At 34.2% G+C, this 15159-nt stretch overlaps 1 protein-coding gene across 3 annotated transcripts in view; it reads left to right on the top strand.

Moving 5' to 3' along the window:
- The window catches only part of IQCM (IQ motif containing M), a 228162-nt gene that overhangs the window by 78248 nt on the left and 134755 nt on the right, over positions 1–15159 (top strand). The gene's annotated exons all lie outside the window — the stretch shown is intronic.

Genomic DNA, 15159 nt, shown 5'->3' with positions numbered 1-15159 from the left:
GGAGTCCAATTGCTATAGCAGTTAATATTTCATAAGCAGGAGACATATTTTCTTTATACATAACTATGACCACTCCCATGAACAGAAATGGAATTTATATGTATCTATTTGTTCTTCCCTCTCCTCTCCTTCATCTACCACCATATTTTGTTAGATACGTTTTTTCTCTTACTGTACACCTTCATACTTTAAATACACCTAGTTTTGATCATGCAATTATTACTAATTCCAAATGATAATTTTTTCCCCTTGACTATAAATGATGTTGAAATCAGCTACTTACATCATTTACCAACTTCTTTTCCCTCTCAAAATTTCAGTTAGTTTTGTTATTTATTGGTTGTGTCATCTAGGCTAGGATAAAAGCCTTATTATGTCACTGATTTTTACTGAGTATGTTGTAGACATTTCCCTACTATGTTCTAGTTTGGGGCTTTGCTTCTTATAGGCATATTGTTCTTTTTGCCTGACTATTCAAAAGATTCTTTATTTCTGAATTCTAATAATATTTCTGAGATATGTTTTGATGAGCATCAAACAGATAGTTTTTTTCTTGATATAAAGTATGTCATTCAATTTGAAGATCCTAAGTTTGTTTTATTTTGGTAATTGCTCCTGAAACTATTTTAATAAATTTTTATTCAGTTATTTTGTTTTTATTCTTCTTTTGCCTGTTTCCTATGTCTGTCTTTTTTCTTGTATTCCTTTTAAACTCTTTCTTTATTATTTTTCATGTTGTCCACTTCTGTCAGTCCTATTTTCAATGTCCCATAGTCAGTCTTCATTTCTTTTTTTAAAAAAAAATTCAATTTACTTAAACAAGCGAAAAACAAAAACGGTTCACCCATTTCTCCCATTCCCCACCACCTGCCTCTGGTAACCACCAGTCTGTTCTCTGTATCTATGAACTGTGTGTGTGTGTGTGTGTGTGTGTGTGTGTGTATTCATATGTTCCATAGATGAGAGATCATATGGTATTTCTCTTTCTCTGTCTGACTTATTTCACTTAGTGTAATGCCCTGGAGGACATATGTCTTCATTTCTGCAAATGATTTTACTTTTTTGCACCAGCTCAAGTGGTTATTTCTATTATCTCATTGTATCTTTCTTCAGCTTTTATATTCCTTTTTTTTTAGGGGGGCAGTATTTTAATAGAAACAGTTACCGTTTTTTCCTCCAAAAACCTTAGGCAATATGTTTTGTCAAAATGTTTACACTGTTTGTGGCAATATTTTTCATAGTTTCTTATTCTGGAAATACTTCTTCTCATGGCATTCATCTGTTGTATTTTTTAAAGCACCTTTTCCATTTTATTTGTTTCTACAGTATTTTTGTATACCTTTTATGCTAGTTTTTTTTTTTTTCTTTTTTCATTACTCACTTTGTGGTGAGCTCTTCCTCGACCAGCCACTTGTAGGAGGTTTGGAGGTTGGTGTATCTCAGTGGCCAGAATAGTGTTTTGGGTTAAGGGGAGACACCTTTAATGACACAGGTCCTTGTTTGTGCATGAGTTCCTTTAGACTTGTCTTCCCTCCAGCCGTGTGTCTTCCCTCTGAAGCATAACTCACATTGCTGACTCTCTCTCCTTATGCCTCACAAAAGGTGGTTGAGTTCTGAAAATATGCCTCGTCTGTGTGATTCCTCATTCAGCCCTGCTTGTCAAGGACTTCTTGAGACCTTGTGAAAATCTGGTCCACGGTGCTTCTGCTGTCAGGATAAGTTCCATTTTTCCAAAAGGATTTGCTCCTCAGGTTGTAGCTACTTATTTTAGAGAGTTGTTCTCCGCATTGTCCCAGATTGACAACTGTAGGCATCTCTACCTTCTCTTTTTTTAACTCGCATTTAACTTTCATTTATATTTGTAAGCTCTTTCTCATATACTATGCTTCAGAGTTATGGCAGTCTTCTCATTTCATCCAAGGAATTTGCTTTTCTGATCTTTTCATTTTTATCATTATTTTTGGACTATTTACAAGAGAAGAAGGGGCAAAGACTGTATTTTCCCTCCAAAACTTACAAATGAGGAGGCATGATAATATTTTGAGTAACTGAAGCAAATACTGAGAAGAAAGCTTCCTTGAAAGATTTACAGTTCATACATCAATGTTTAACACAAAGCTTATTCTTACCTATCTGTACTTTTATGTTAAATGATAATCGTGTAGTTTCTTCAAAAGTTGCTAAGATGTAAAGTGAAAAATAACATTTTAATAGGGTGCATTAGTTTGTTACAGCTACTGTAACAAATTGCCACAAACTGAGTGGTTTAAAACAACAGAAATGTATTCTCTTACAGTTCTGGAGGCTAGAAGTCCAAAACCCAAGCGTTGTCAGGGCCATGGTCCCTCTGAAGCCCCTTCAGGGGATCCTTTCTTGTCTGTTCCAGCTTCTAATAGTGCCAGGCATTACTTGGCTTATGGCAGTGTACCTCCAATCTGTGCTTCTGACTTTACATAGCCCTCTTGTTTATCTGTCTCTCCTCTTATAGGGACATGCATCATTGGATTAAGGGCTCACCCTACTATAGTATGACATCATCTTCATTTAACTAATTATATCTGCAATGACTGTGTTTCCAAAGAGATGATATTCTGAGGTACTGGAGGTTGACTTCAACATCTCTTTTTAGGAGGAAACAATTTAACCCATAACATATAGTGTAGTATCTTTTGGTAGAGACTGGATTAGAGGTACTGGAGGTTGACTTCAACATCTCTTTTTAGGAGGAAACAATTTAACCCATAACATATAGTGTAGTATCTTTTGGTAGAGACTGGATTAGCTGATTATTCTAACTCACAATTCATTTTTTAACAGGTAAATAATATTTTTGTGAAACATCTCTAAAGTTTTTTAGAAACACATTGTGCTTTTTATAACAGCTGTATTGAACCATTGAGACATACTGATTTCCTTATTTTAATACTATGTTTAAATTTGTATCTTTTTTTGAATTGGGAAAAAGGTGTTTGGAGACCTGCCAGTGATTATTATCTCAGGATATAGAAATATAGTCCAGCATTGCTTAGTTATTTACTTATGGACAGGTAAATACTTATGTAAGACTATAAAAAGTGTTATCTTTTAGCCAAGGAAATGTAAACATTGGAATAGTCTCTTGTTTTAGTTTGTGAGTAACAAAATCTATCCAACTCTGGCTTAAATAATTTGATAATTCTAATGAGGTATTTATTTAGTTAATGGAGAGAAGTGTTATTTGGGTGAATCATCACTTTTGAAATAATAAAAAAATTAAAAATAAGTAATGTTTTTCAAAAAAAAATCTTAAAAATCACTGAAGAACTAAAAAGACAGTGGGGTCCTCCACATGTCAATTTTTGATCAACTACCTATAGCCAGAGTGAGAAGCAGATTATTGGAGTGGTTAACCTGTTTATGTCATGAAGGCATTGTTATACTGCACACCTGGGAAAAGCAAGCATGTGGGGAAGGAGGACAGAGTCAAGGCTTAAGGCTTGGCAATATTGGAGATTTTTATAAAAGAGCCTCCCCATGTTAACCCAAGGTAAGAGCTATCTAGAATGTATCCCATTCCTTCTGCAGCCAGTGCAGGACTTTATGAAACTGTGAAAAAAGAAATTCCCAGAGGAGTTGTGGCCACATTTCCTTGGCTGCAAGATAACATCTATACAAAGGAAATCTAGGAGAGTCCAGACCACACCCACCAGATAGTTACAGATCTAAAAGACCGACAGTACGAAGTGTTGGTGAGGATGTGGAAGGCTGGGGACTCTCACTGGTGTCAAGTAAAGCTTAATTGTAGTGATTCCACTCCTTAGCTCTCAATCTAGAGCAGTGCTTCTCACCCTGGACTGCATAGTATTTGCACAGACTCTAATGTGCAGAGGAATCTTGTTAAAAATGAATATTCTGATTTAGTAGGTCTGAGTTGGGACCTGAGCATCTGCATTCCTGTCAAGCTCCCAGATGTTGAGGATTCTGTTAATCCACAGACTTGCGCTAGAAAACATCTAGCACGTGTCCATAGGAGGCGTCTTCAAGAATGTTCATAGCAGTGTACTGTGTAATAACCCCAAACTGGGAACAATTCAGATATCATCCATAGCAATTATTTGTTCATTATTGGAACAAATAGTGGTAAATGCATCCAAGGAAACAGTGTATTTCAAGAAAGTGGACAACTTGTATCTACATGCAGCAACGTGGAATTTTATAAACATGATGTTAAGTACTGAAAGCAAAACACAGGCATATTTTGGTAGATCAAGTTCAAATAAGAAGGTAAAACTAAGGTTAATAGTTTTATTGGTAAATTTATTTTAAAAAAGACAAATGTTTATAAAGGGAAGTCAGGGAAGTAGCTAGCTCTTGGGAGAGGGAAAGTACTTTGGGAAGGAAGTCCTCTCGAGAGGTGGCAAATATATTGTTTCTGGTACTAAGTAACCCACTATTTGTTAATATCTGTGCACATAGCATTTTATGTACTTTATGTACGTTACATTTTATGATAATAGATTTTTAAAAGAACAAATTCACCAGGGAAAGCAAGGCTGAGCACCTATTCTGTTAGAAGCTCAGGAGAGGGACATCTTAGGGTAACCAACTGGCTCAGTTTGCCCTGGACTGTGGATGTTGCCAGGATTTGAGATTTTCAGTGCTAAAGTAGAAGCCGTCTTGGGCAAACTGGGATGGTTGCTCACTGTACACCTGGACCACTTTACCACTGCAGAGGCCATTAGGTACAGAGGATAAGTTCTGAACACCTCATCACTTATTGTAAAATTATGCTGTGAAATAGCAGTAAGAAGGTAGAATCTTTAAACTGCTGTTTAAAGCAATAATTGATGGGCTGATCCAATGGAGAGGTTTATTTGGATTTCCTAGTTACAGCAGCTAGGAAAATGCCACAGTGTTAAACAATTTGTTAGGTTTCTTGAGAGGTTCCTGACTGCCCAGTCTTGCTCTGCCTGACCAGCCTCTGTGGGTATCATGGGCAACTTCTGGATTTTGACTGGGTTTTCTCACCTACACTTTACTGTCTGGCAAAACAGTGCTCTGGAGTTTAGTCTCAGGGATCTCCAAAGACGATTTGAGTGTCCTGAAAATGTGGGACTCAGAGCCCTCACTCCTCTGAGGGACAGAAACTCTTCCAGCCCATGCTAGACCCACTCTTGCATCCTTGAGTGTCCTGTCACCTGTGAAAATGACCCTGGACTTCCTCTGGTAGAGTTGCTTTGCCTCTGACTGAGCCTTTATAGATAAATCTAGTAAATACTTACCACAAAGTGATGGTGACTTGTCTTTGCTTACTTTTCCCTACTAGACTATGTATTTCTCAAAGCCTGAGGCTGTCTTGTTCATCTTGTTCTTAGCACATGCCTGGCACACAGTAAGCATCCATTGTTTAGCTGCATCTAGTAACTATGAAAGAAATACCTGCTGAGGTTGAAGGCTACAAAGCAATGTATTGAACTGAAATATTAAGTGTAACAATTAGTTTGGCTCTGATGAAAATCATGCTATGTTATCATCCTACGAGTAGTGAGTATTGCTGGCCTGATAGAGTGTAGCTGTGCTAAATAACACTTTTGATTTGGAAAAAAAGTTTTAAAAAAGAAAAAAAAAGTTTGAAAAAAAGGTAAGCATTATTCTATAGGCTACCGATTCATATTGAATATATCTGTCTTAGGACATACACCCCTCTCGAGCAGGTACTGTATTATGTATGAATTCTGCTATATAACTAGCATATTTATTATTCCTAATTAAAAAATACTTGCTATGTTTTCTCTAATACATATGGCAAAGGGTGATAAAAATTTTATGGACCAGAAGACATGTTTGGGTCCCTCAATATAGTTTTGAATCTCTAAGTCTGAGGAGAGCTATTCATTATTGTGTCCTAACTCACAGGGAAGCCAAAGTCAGTCATTCTTCAAATTTAATATCCTGGAACAATATTCTAGTGTTCTAAAATGTACTTTAAACCAATGAGAATCTCTGTTGTATTTGGATGATTGCGCTTTGAAGGAGCCCCAAATTTTCTTGTGCAGTCCTTGAGATGGGTTTATAGTTTAGATAGATGAAGGCAGTAACTGTTGAGGTCACAGAGTATCCCTTCTTTGCTAAAGGGGTAAAAGAATGCTTTTTGTCATTCCTGACTGCTTTGCAAAAGGTAAAATATTTCAGTGTTTTTAACTTGAAACTAATTTATAGCAAGTATTCAAAGAATCTATTCGATTACACACCAATGGTTATGAAAATGGCTTTCCTATTTTATGGCCCTTTATTTTTATCAGTTTGTGCTAAGATATGTCCACTGGGAAATACAGTGTATATAAGGGATGTTTCTTTCAAGCATTTCATGCATATGAATCTTTTAAACATGAGGTAGTGAAACTATGCTGGCAAAATATGCTTAAAATACACTATGCTTAAAAACAAATAAAAGCCAAGGTGGTTTGACCTGAAGGTTTACTGGGGCTTAGCAGTTCTTCAAAGTGCTACTTATTAAATGTCATAATAATTACTTGTATCATCAGTTCCATAAAGCAAATCTCTGTCAGAGCATTTTCTGAAAGTTGTTTCCCCCACCCCCTTCATTATCTGTTTGGGATATTTCTTGTTGAATATACACACTGAACATTTAACTTTGTCCACAGACAACCAAAATCGTGATGTTGATTCATTTACTTACAGTGACTTTGGAACTAATTTTAGAATACAAAAAGCTAGATTTTATTCTTTTAACTTGCCTTTTTTAAAAGGCAATTTTCCAACTAGATTTATATCCCCCGTTTTATGCCTAAAGTAGTTTCTCTGGCATAAGTTTTAAAAATTGAAATTAATAATTCATGACCATAGTAAATTACATGTATGTCATAGTATATTTTGCAAGCTTATCTGACTTGGAATAGAAGGCTAACGCATGGAAATAAGGACAATTGAATGTTAGAAAGTTTTCTTTTTCTGGGTTTCTAATTTTTGGCTTAAATTCCTCTGTGGGACAAAATTGTTTTGGAAATGTAGTGAAAAAATATTTAATTGACTGATGCATTTTCTGTTGTTGTGTTTAAAAAAGATACCATTTATTTACCACTTTACAAAAAAAGAAAACAGACTTTTAAAAGGATTCTTAAGCTTTTCATGATCTTAATTGCTCCCAATCATTTTCATCTAATTGTATGTGAGTGAAATTGTTTTTCCACAATTAATCTGTAGAACATGAATTTTTAAAATGGCGTTTATAATTTTATAATTGTTAGTGTTTCTGAAATAATGCATAATTAAAAATAGATGGAATTTTGTGTGTGATTATAGTAACATGAGTCTCAAAATAATTTTGTTAGAGTTAATAAATTGATGCAGAGGAGAATAAGTAAAATGGCTAAATAAAATTAGTTTTTTATGTTATTCTTTTTAGTTATAATTCTTATTTTGGTATTATTTTGTTTTGTCAGAGTTGGGATTTTAAGCATCAGTGAAAATGAGAACAAATATTTTCTGAAGGGTCCATCAAAGATGTTAATCTGGTTGTTAAAAAACTTTTACTGTATTCTTGGCTCCATTAAAATTGCTTTTGTATCTCAAGATTGGCCTCAAAATGAAAAAACAAAGTTTGATAAAAAGGATAATTTATTCAGGAACAGTGAGGATCTTAACCAAAGAAAAAACTTAAATGGAGATGTATAGAGGTGGAAAATGTGGTTAGAATTTAAGGAATCAAAGAGGAAAATAGTTAAACAGGAATTTCAAGCATGATAAAGAAGAAGAGTATAAGAAGAGAAAACCATAATTTTGTCTTATTTATAATGAGGGAGGGAATCCCTCTATTTTTCATGTTGGATATGAGAATCAGATGAGACTGTTTATGTAAAAGTTAACTGTAAATTGTGAAGTATTAAACTTTGATTACTAATTTTAGAATGGAGAATTAATGCTCAAATCAGTAAATACTGCATAAGTTCTAAAGTTAAAAAAGTCTCATACTAATAAATTTGAAATATCTACAAGAATTCTGATCGTCCTCAACAGAAAACCACCTGAATGCAACATTTGGAAAATTATTTTTAAATTTAGTTCATTTTCCATGAGAGAACAGGAGCTTGGTCCCAGGAAAACTACTTGGCAATTTAGATTTTGAAATGCTCTCAATTGTTTTGTGAATTATTTGTTCTCAACTTCAAATAGAGAGTACCTTTAAGATATTTGCGAGGAGATTTTTTTTTTTTTAATTGAAGTATAGTCAGTTACAATGTATCAATTTCTGGTGTACAGCACAATGTCCCAGTCATACATATACATACATATATTCATTTTTATATTCTTTTTCATTAAAGGTTATTACAAGATACTGAATATAGTTCCCTGTGCTATACAGAAGAAACTTGGGTTTTTTTTTTTTACATCTATTTTTATATATAGTGGCCAACATTTGCAAATCTCAAACTCCCAAATTTATCCCTTCCCACCCTCTTTCCCCTGGTAACCATAAGATTGTTTACTATGTCTGCAAGTCTATTTCTGTTTTGTAGATGAATTCATTAGTGTCCTTTTTCTTTCTTTTTTTTTTAGGTTACACAATGAATAATAGATGGTATTTTTCTTTCTCTTTCTGGCTTACTTCACTTAGTATGAGGAGATTTTTAACCTTTTAGGACTATAATTCAAATTTGATTTGACACCATAACAATAATATGTCACTTGTGTGGAGATAATAATAGAAGATACATAAAATATTTAAATTATTTTTTATTGAAATATAATTTACAGTAGTGAAATGCTCATATCTCAAATGTACCATTCATCCAGTTTTGAGAAACAGATATCAAGACACAGCATTACTATCAGTTCAGGAATTTCCTGTCTACCACTTCCCAGTCAATCTACCCCTTCCCTGCTCTCCACCTCTAGAAGTAAACACTGATCTGATTTCTATCATCATAGTTTAGTTTTGGCAATTTAGGAATTTCATATAAGTGAAATCATATATTATGTATGTGTTCTTGTCTTACTTGTTTCATTTAGCAAAATGTTTTTGAGATTTATCCATGTTGTTGCGTATATCAGTAGTGTATTCTTTTTACTGCTGAGTAGTAGTCAATTGTTTGACAGTACCACAGGGTATCTATCTGTTCTCCTGCTAATCTGAATTGTTTCCAGTTTTTAATTGTTATAAATAAAGCTGAGAGATAGATATATTTCTCTCTCTTTCTCTGTATGTAATTTTTAAAAAATGAGTCTCTCTCCCACTCCTATGCCTCATACATGAAGAGATTTATTTTAAGGAATTAGTTTATGCAATTGTAGAGGCTAGCAAGTCCAAAATCTGTAGTGTAGGCTGGCAGGTTGGAGACCCAGGGAAGAGTTGGTGTTACATTTCAAGTCTGAAGACAGTTTGCTGGCAGAATTCTCTCTTCTTCAGGGGAGATTAGTCTTTTTCTTAAGAACTTCAACTGATTGGATAAGGCTTACCCACATTATAGATAGAGGGCAGTCTGCTTTACTCAAAGTAGATTTAAATGTTAATATCTTCTAAAAATACCTTTTTCAGTAACATCCAGGTATGTTTGACTAAATATATGGGCAGTGTGTCCTAGACAAGTCAACACATTAAAATCAACAGGTGGGCACCATGGCATAGGCAAATGAGGGGAGATGGACTTCAACACTTTTCTAGCTTAAGGCAAGTACAGCACTTTAACTAGGGGCAAAATTCATACATGGACATAGTAGTTAGTAAAACCTCTAAGATAAATTAAGAAATGAACCTAATTTTGTCCTCACTTATTCTTAAAGTTTCTGCTGAAGTGATGCATATTATGTTTCTCAAAAGAACCAAATTTTGTTGAACTTGATCTTTTGATGTGTAGGAGTAAGAAGACAGAGCATCTGTGAAATATTTTATTAGTACAATCAATTTTCATTTATTAGTAATAAAGGAAATGGAGTCCACATGGCTACTGAGCTTCATAGATATTTAACACATTGATATTCAGAATTTTCATCACCCACTCAGAACTTAAGACTTTCACTTGTGGTTATAACAAGTAGAAACATTGGTTTATGTTTTATCTTTGCTTCCTTTCTGGTGATACTGAAAAGGACAGGTAGAAACTCACTAATCCTTAAAACTAATAATTGTAAATGTTGATCATAAGAAATAGAAAGTCCTTGTCATTAGCTTATTTCACTAGTCTTGTTTGTTATATTTATGTATGATACTTGCTGTAGCTTTATAGACTTGGGCTTTGTGAATCACTCTGTATTTACATAAATTTTTAATTTAATTTTCTACAATACTCTGCCTGCAATTTAGTTTTAAGTTTTCACTAATTATATATGGTATGGACCTTGTGAGGTGACACACAAGCTCGATACTAGCTATGACTAGGAGAGTAGGAAAGAGTAGAGTGAAACATTTGAAATAAACATACAACATAAGCAAGGCTGAAATGCTGTTCTGATTGTCTTGTTTTCTGTCACCAGAATCTTTTTTCTTCTATTGAATGCGTTGCTTTAATCAGTTTTTAGTAAAGATGATATATTGATGAACTTCAGTCTTCTGACAAGCCAATCATCAGAGACAGATGGAAAAAACTAAAAATTACAATCTTTCTTAGGGGATTAGATTCTTGTTTTTATTTTCTAAAAAGACTAGCGCATTCCAGAATTTGAAAAATAATTCTAGCTCATGCATAACCTGTGAATAAATAAAATACTGAAGATTTGTGACAAAATACTTTGTAGATAGTTTTTGTTTTCTAAAGCTTAATCATCCTTTCATATTACAGAAAAATATGTTTTCATTATAGAACTTCTGGAAAGTCAGATATTCAGGTCACATTCCTTATAACTGGAAGGAAGAGGCATGTGCATATTTCCTTTAGTGATGGAACATATATCTGAAGGCATTGTGGAAAATCATCCCCTTAGCCCCATGGTTATTCTAGGTTCCATATTTCCAGACACTGGGACTATCAACCTGTTTCAAAGAGAAGTAGAGAAGTTGCTTAATCTCTCAGCTAATAACCTGCTTCTGTTCATTCACTTAACATTAAACTGTTAAAGACTTGATTGTGTAAGATTGTTTCCATGTAAAATTATAGAGACCAAAGTAGGCAGAGTTTGAGCCAAACATGTTCAGTGTACTTACCCTCTTTTGTCCAACTTACGTGTTTGTCTCAGGCTCAAGGACTACTTCCTAATGCAGTCCTTCTAGAGCTCAGGCAGCAAGTCTGGTGGTTTCATTAATAAACTATGGGTTAGGTCCTGGGGCAGCCTGTAAGAGGAAAATACAATTAGGATAGTTTTCCTCAAAGGGTGGCTGGATGTGAGTCAAATACTAGGAATTTATGAACCCCACACTCAATAACAAAAGAAAAGAGGAGAATACAGACAAAAATCTGGTCAAATCAAGCCAGAAGCTATCACTTTAAGCATTTTGGCACATTTTTGCTTAGTCCTTTTGTTTACGGATTTTCTGTTCATAATGAAAAGCAATAAAGTATATATATATGTAATATTTTCAGTTTTCTGTATAATGTAAACAACTTCACAGGCAAAATTTTTGTTATCAAAAACAATCCAAGTTTGTATATTCTATAATTTACTTAACTAATCTCCCATTACTGGACGTTTATGTTATTTCCAATTTTATTATTGTGTTGGGGGTCCCAAAATCACCCCCAATTAAAATGATCTTCTAGGAGGACTCATGGGACTCAGCATATAGTCATATCCACAGCTAAGTTTCATTGTAGTGAGTGAAGTCCAGAGGAAACCAGGAGCAAGCAAGCTTCCAAGAGTCCTATTCCTGTGGACTCACATGAATGCACTTAATTCCACCAGCAATGAGACATGACAGGTGTGAAGGGTTGGACACCAGGGAAACTCATTAGAGACTCAGCACGCAGGGTTCTTACTGGAACATGGTTACATAGGCACCCTCTGCCCAGCATGTACCAACATTCCAGATTTCCAAAAGGAAAGCAGACATTCTGCATAAACCATATTGTTTGCACAGTTTAGACACAGTGAGATATCCTTATCTTTTAGGCAAAGTTTTACGTCAAGGTAGGGAACTGTTTACCTTCCAAGTACTCAGATGCCAACTGAGGGTCAACCTTGCAAGCATGTTTTTCTAAGAATAGCACTCTCAAGTTTGCTATGCTAACTCTTCTGCACAATTATTATAAATAATGCTATAATACACATGTTTATTAATCTTTTGGCATATTTCAGATTATTTCCTTATGAAAGATTTCTAGAAATTGATATTACATCAAAAATACTAGCTTTAAAAGAATTCTCTTACTGATAAACTACTTTCCCAGAAGTCTTTTCAAATTTTCATTTCCACCAAGCATGTATGAGTGTGGCCACCAAAATCTTGACTGAAATAAGTAACCATATGGTCCAAACATCAATACATAAGAAATCTGGAAAAATTAATTTAAAAAATTTTTGAGTTATGTGAGTCGAACAAAAGACTAGTTAACCATTGCTTCCATTTGCAGAGGAACGGGGACACTAAGAACACTCCCATTACATTATCATCCATTATGCACTTTTATCCTGCACCTCTGTCTTTTTTTTTTTTTTTTTTTTTGCCTAGAAACCTATGACATCACTGTCGTCTGTAAAACACACATCATCTAGTTCATTTTAACATTAATTCCTTTTAAACTATTAGCACATATTCTGTACCAGGCATTATGGTTGTATGGAAGATAAAACAGTGCACTGGGCACAGTTCCTGCCCTCCTGGCATTTGCAGTGTGATGCCAGCATGAGCTGTACTTGTCAGAGTGCTTTTTGGCAAAGATGAAAGGTGAGCTGCCATCAACAGGTGCTTTCAGATCACCTATTCAGATAGCTGCCCCTGCTTTGTAGAAGTAAATCTGACAGACCTGGTACCTGGGCCCCTGCTTTAGTAAATCAAGAGTCTTTCATTCCTAAGCCTGAGACCAAAGTTTTCCAAAGCTACTAGGACACAGCGGATTGTCTCTTACTTGTGGGAGGAGAATAAGAGTTTTGACTATAAAGATGTCATCGTTCCCCCACCTCATGTCATGCTGCTCCCAAAATATATTGTGATCATTGAGGGCAAATTTGAAGGAAAGATTTATTTTTGTTGCATGTTTATTAAAAGAAGTTTTAAAACAAATTGTATTTTCTCTTTTATAAGTACAAAATGTCCTTGCTAGGAAAAAAGAAGTAAAATTTAGTCTGAATCTAATGCCTACCAAAAGGTAAACCATCTCTAAAATTCTATGACGCTCTCTCTGGACTTTGCTTTTGTTCATAGTTTTTTACATAATTTTTGCTTATTTTTACCTCAAATTTTAGGCCTTATTTTGAATGCTTTTTTTCCCTAAAATTGCCATTAGTTATAACAAATTGTAGAAAATTTGAAAAATACAGAACATTATCACAAAAAACAACAATCCTTTAGTATTCCACCACCCAGAGATACTACTGTTAAATACTGGTATATTTCCTATAATCTGTTTTCCAGGTATATTTTCCCCCATAATTAAACAATGGAGCACTGTAAGAACACTGAGTGTTTTCCTGTGATATAAAGAGGAACTTTGTGAGGGGCAATGTCATGACTCAGGTGATTCAACTTGAACTTTTAAAAGGAGAGAAATCATTATTTAAGTTCTGTAAAGCTGAAAATAGCCATTGTATTGTTCTTTGTTATTTCTTGTTAACTAGGTCTCTGGGTACATGTTCCAAACGTTTAGCCATTGTAAGTGCATAAGAGAACAACATTGGTTATTGGTTAGAGAGCAAGATTCCATTTGAAAGAAAGAACATTTCATTTGAACTGTGAGTTCAAGTTTATATCCTAGGAAACAAATTGTTTGGTTCCTGGGAAAGTAGAATAAACAGAAAAGAATCTATGAGGCAAAGCCTGGCAGGATCAAGCTTTACGTCAGAGCTACAACATCCAGGTACTCCAAGTGATCTACTGGAACTGAACATACTGGCTATGGGAAGAACTACTGGTACTCTTATACCATGATTTCTAAATTCTTTTATCCTTGACTTGGATTCATGTCTTGGTCTTCAGATAAGTGTGTGTTTGTTTCTTTACTTAAACAAAAATGCGTATGTTTCTATGCAGATTTTTAGGACATTGGTATATTTGAGAATGACTTTTTTTTCCTATCCTTTATACATTGAGAAAATTTGGTTATAAAATTTCTGTTTCACAACTTTTCTTTTTTCCTGGAAACTCTGTTGGTAGTATTCTATGATGTATAGGTTCTTTTGCTGTTTCACAGAAGAAATTTGGCAAACAACCTATGTTTTGCACATTTGATATTTTTTTCTTTCTAAATATATATCAACTTTTCTTTATTCTTACAATTTAAATTTTCTTTATTCCTTTAATTTTGCAGGATGTACTTGCGTACAGATCCCTTTTAATTAACTTTCTCTGAAATGCAATGAGCCCCAATACTCAGAAGAGTCAAATCTTTTTTTCAGCTCAGGAAATTATTATTCAGTAGTGTGGTTTTTTTTTTTTTATCATTTCTGATTGTTCTGTTTTCATCTTCAGTAAAGTGTATGATTCCTTCTATGGCTATTTATTTTTTGTCCTCTTTATAATCTTCTGTCTCATAATTGTCATCTTTGGATACTTTTCTTCCTATTCTAGGAATCCTTGCCAAACCCAGTCATTTGATATTCTGTGCTGTCTTTTACACCCCCACTAACTCTGAAGTGCATTTTAATTCTGCCATTACTTGTTTGATTTTTTTTTATATTACTTGTGTTTGTAAAAACACTTATTCCATTTTCATTTACCTTACAACTATTGCAATTTTTTAAGGTCTAAAGTTTATTTTTTGTTATTGCTTTTGACCTGTTGTTTAATTGAGGTATAGTTGATTTGCAATATTATAGTAGTTTCAGGTATACAACATAGTGGTTCAATATTTTTATAGATTATACTACATTTAAAGTTACTGTAAAATATTGGCTGTATTCTCTGTGCTGTACAATATATCCTTGTAGCCTATTTATTATATATATAATAGTTGTGCCTCTTAATCCCCTACCCCTATCCTGCCCTCCTTTTCCCTCTTCCCACTGGTAACCACAAGTTTGATCTCTATGTCTGTGAATCTGTTTCTGTTTTGTTATATTCATTCATTTAAAAAA

Source organism: Camelus ferus, chromosome 2 (genome assembly GCF_009834535.1).
Source record: "Camelus ferus isolate YT-003-E chromosome 2, BCGSAC_Cfer_1.0, whole genome shotgun sequence".
Classification (NCBI taxonomy): Eukaryota; Metazoa; Chordata; class Mammalia; order Artiodactyla; family Camelidae; genus Camelus; species Camelus ferus.
Note: the sequence above shows the minus strand (reverse complement) of the source record. Positions and strands in the feature narration are given on the sequence as shown.